Here is a 4,423-nt window from a genome sequence, read left to right as displayed (position 1 = left end):
ATAGAGTTGTACTTGTCTGGCCATTAGTAGAATTTTCTTGAAGGTGTTGGCAAATAAGAGTAGTAGTCCTTACCATTCTTGTGGATTTCACTTTTGTAAATATCTGGATAGCTACTGTAACGAAAATTTTTGCAGAAATGACTAGCCAGAAACCATTTTAATTAGGAAATCACTGTTTGCAATTCATGCCTTCTATTCTGAACCAAACCTTTGGGCTCTCCTATTCCTGTTGGTGACATAGACCCAGCCATACAACTACAAGTATCTTATGAAAAGTATCAACTATAGACTCAATAAAACACAGAATGAAATATATTCCAAGTATGCCCTAAGGATTTTGTTAGGTCCCACTTGAGATGCAAATGTTTCCTTTTGTGTTCAGCAGAAGAACATAGTGAACAACTTGGGATCATAAGTTTCATTGTTAATACAGAAAGGCAAAGAAATATATAAAAATATGCAGAGGGTTGAAAACATTTGGAACATCAGTATTAGATACTCAGATCAACTTAGCCACAAGCATTTTCAGAGTGAGAAGATACGAACTCTTTTATTTTTCATCTTTCTAAATTCATTCTGATTTTCCATACTGTCAAAACATAAAAATGTTTTAAGTCAACATTTTTCGTCAGAGATATTTCACTACTTGCTCACTCACAATTTGCATAATAGTAAGAATGTATGTTAAAATTAGTATATTTTGCATATGTTTAACATATATTTTAAAGAAAGTACATTTATTCGTATTTATAGAAAAATCCTAAGGTGGTCTAGCTACCAAAGTTCAACAAGCTGTGGCTTTCTACCACCATTTCAAACACTGCCTATGTTTTCTCAGTGGTTTAGCTGAGATATTTGAGAATTTCTGATCACTCAGAAAAACTGTTTCTTTGGTTTAAAAACTGGGAGTCTTTTAAAATCGGAGGTATATCACAAGGTAAGAAGTAGAATTTTTATCTATATGTCATGTATTTTCCAGAAAACACTCTATAGGACCAAAAGTTCTAGCTGCATGACCTCTTTCATTGGCACCAAGCTCACATCCAGACAAAAAAGAAAAAGTGATTTGTGTTCAGAAGCCTCTTCAGCCAAAACCACAAAAGTAAAAGCCACTTCAATCTTTTCACTTGCTTTCAAACCATTCTGCTAAAAATCATTAGGGAAGGCTGAGAGACAGCACATATAAAACCAATGTCAGTTGAAAAAGCCTCACTTTTAAGGGTATTTTTCAATCCCAGCTTCCAAAATCAGTAATCTAAAAATCAGAAAAATTGGGCTTGGGTTTTAAAAATGGATTTAAATTATAAAGTTCAAAATGTAGTAAACCCTGAAGATCCATTCTTGATAATACAGTGAACAAGTAGAAAAGCCGTTATATGAAGACTATTTTGATAATATTGCTGCAGAGGAATTCAGTTTTCATTTTCACATGCTGAAGGAAAAGATTGTTTTGTACTTTGTAAAAACAAGGTATAGAACAAATTTGTATAAAGTAATGAATAATAAAACAACCAAAATATTTAAGTAGCTTTTGTCAATAAAACATATTTTAAGGACAAAATAAACGGTCATTAAAATATTTGAAAAGAAACAAAAAAAATTTAAACACAAACATTCTTGAGAATCTTGATTTTTTTCAATGGCATTCTGGAAAAACTACGATTAATCATATTTTAGCCTCCACATACCAGTGCAATGTAGATGATTCATTTGCTTAAAAAATACTCGTATGTGTGTTGTCCCTTAAAGTTCATTCAATATAAAAAGAATAACAGCAATAAGAAAGCAAATAAGAAAATGTAAGTGCCTGAACTATGCTGTATTCCAAAAGTCATATCTATGCCACATAGAAAAAATAGGAAATTTGTTAGCTACTTAATTTATGTTTACATACTCTGGTTTCTCTTCATATAAATCTTTCCCCTTAATTTGTTCACAACCTGACCAAATTCTTCAGCTTCAAAATTAAAAAGTCTCAAACTCTATTGGGTTCAAAATTATTTAGATTAATTTTTTAGAACAACCAGATAACAAAGTAAGTATATTCTATTTGTAGCGATGTGCTAGAGAAAAATACCATGAGTAGCTAAAAAAAAAAAAAAAAAAAGAGAGAGAGAGAGAGAGAAATTCAGTCTCACGCACAACAAATTTAAAACTCTACTTGGACACATGATCAAGCATGGAAATGAACCCTTACACTCTTCAGGCGAATCCAGGGTCAACTCTGCACCCATTAAATTCTCAGTCACTACAAGATCTAAGGCCATGCCAATTCTGCATAATTGTACAATGCTGTAAAAAATAATTTTGCTTTATCTAACCAATGTAAGGAAACTGAAGATTATTTACTTCTTTTTTTCACTTTGTATAAGTGTCTTAAGTCTTCATTGTATTTTTTTTTTTGTAGACCCAAATATTGGTGATGGAGAAGTAATGAGAAAATCCTTAAACTGTGAAGCTGTGGAAAACTGTTCTGCCCTCAAGTACTATGTTTCAAAGTGGCCCAACATATTGGCAGTGGTCATTATTCTTGTAAATAATAGAAAATGTTTACCTTTCTTTGTTTCCTTGTCTCAATTCTAGTTTATGAAATAGGAAAAATAGGTTATTGATCTATTGTTAGTGAATATTCATCACAGGCTGCATCTACCAAGCAGGATGATTAAGATCTTGCTCTCCTATATTGACCTGGATTCTTTGTGGAGAAGTACTGGTTTTCGTCCTACAAGCAAATTCATTTTTGGAGAATAATTACCTGACTTTTTGGGAGCAGACTTAAATTTTAGTTTTTCTGTTACTTACAATGTACTGTTTTAAATGTATTAATATTTTCAAAGCACCCATTTATTTACATGTTGCAACCACACACTGACACACAGTCATGAGTCTGGTATATCTTAGAATTATTTCAGGTTTTTATGGGCGGCGGGAAGCGAGAAGAGAGCGCGATGAAGGCCTCCGGCACACTCTGGGAATACAAGGTGGGGCGCCGCCCATCCACCCCAAAGTGCCGCATGCCGCCACTCTACCACATGTGGATTTTCACACCCTACCATGTGGTTGCAAAGTGTCGCTTCTGGTACTTCGTGTCCCAGTTGAAGAAGATGAAGAAATCTTCAGGGGAGATAGTCTACTGTGGGCAGATGTTTGAGAAGTCTCAGCTGCAGGTGAAGAACTTCGGCATCTGGCTGTGCTGTGACTCCCTTAGTGGCACCCACAACATGTACTGGGAGTACTGGAGTACCGGGACCTGACCACAGCAGGCGCTGTCACCCACTGCTACTGGGACACAGGCGACCGGCACCGAGCCCGCGCCCACTCCATCCAGATCATGAAGGTGGAGGAGATCGCAGCCAGCAAGTGCCGCCGGCTGATGTCAGGCAGTTCCATGACTCCAAGATCAATTTCCCGCTGTTCCACCGGATCCTGCATCGCCAGCACAAGCCCCGCTTCACCACCAAGAGGCCCAACATCTTCTTCTAGAGGCAATGACAATAAACCTGGCACCGCTAAAATAGAGAGAGAAAGAGAGAGAGAGAGAGAGAGAGAGAGAGAGAGAGAGAGAGAGAGAGATTTCAATTGATGTTGCTGTCAACAAACATAAAATTAATTTCACAAAAAGAAAAGTTTTCACTCTAATGAAAAAATAATAACTTACTTTCTTTTGTCTTTTTACACCAAGGAAAAGCACCCCCAGCTGTCCTGTCATACTTCAGGAAACCTCTGATGTCCTGCTGTCTGGGAATATCTTTATCTCACTGATTGCTTCCATGGACAGGCCCCCTTTTTTTCCACCTTAGACACTCATCTGGCATGTCACAGCTACAACTCACTACTACGTGCAGTTTGTACCCGTGGGGATAATGTCCGTCCAGGTGACGATTTTCAAACTATTCTTGGCTTCTTAAAATTCCTCAGTATACTGAGTCTCAGTTACCTAGAGAATTAACTTTTTGATAAATACTTCATTGGCTTTTCTTATTTCTGTTTTATCCCTTTACCAAAATTTTCATCTTGAAGTTATTCTTGGAGGAACACAGCTCAGATTCTATACAGTTCAGTCTAACCAAAATGTATCCATATAGGTTGAGCAAGCATAACTCAGATATGGTTATACAAATCCCAGATACAGCTCTGCTGCATGTAAAAATCTCAGCTATGGAACTATTAGAAAGTGTTTCAAGTGGTTTGATTCTTAGAGGTTCAACCTGAATCAAGGCAGCCAAATTATGTGTATGGAGACCAGCAGGATCCTTCATTAACTCTGACCTTAATTCCTAGCTCATTCCTAAAAATATATAACCAAAAGAATGGACCAAAGTGTATTTTATGACCCTTTTTTGCAGAAATTATCATGCTTTCTTAACTGAACTCAGTTCATTGTTGCCTCATCTTTGGGAGCAAAACCAACATTTTTATTTGC

The 4,423-nt window shown here is 36.4% G+C and overlaps 1 pseudogene; it reads left to right on the top strand.

Moving 5' to 3' along the window:
• The first annotated feature begins 2,948 nt into the window (after nt 1-2,948).
• On the top strand, nt 2,949-3,483 carry LOC101567060 (annotated as a pseudogene).
• The last annotated feature ends 940 nt before the right edge of the window (nt 3,484-4,423 follow it).

This window comes from Octodon degus, unplaced genomic scaffold, assembly GCF_000260255.1.
Source record: "Octodon degus isolate 3935 unplaced genomic scaffold, OctDeg1.0 scaffold00258, whole genome shotgun sequence".
NCBI classification, from domain to species: Eukaryota; Metazoa; Chordata; class Mammalia; order Rodentia; family Octodontidae; genus Octodon; species Octodon degus.
The sequence above is the reverse complement of the archived record's forward strand: the minus strand, read 5'-3'. Positions and strand labels throughout refer to the sequence as shown.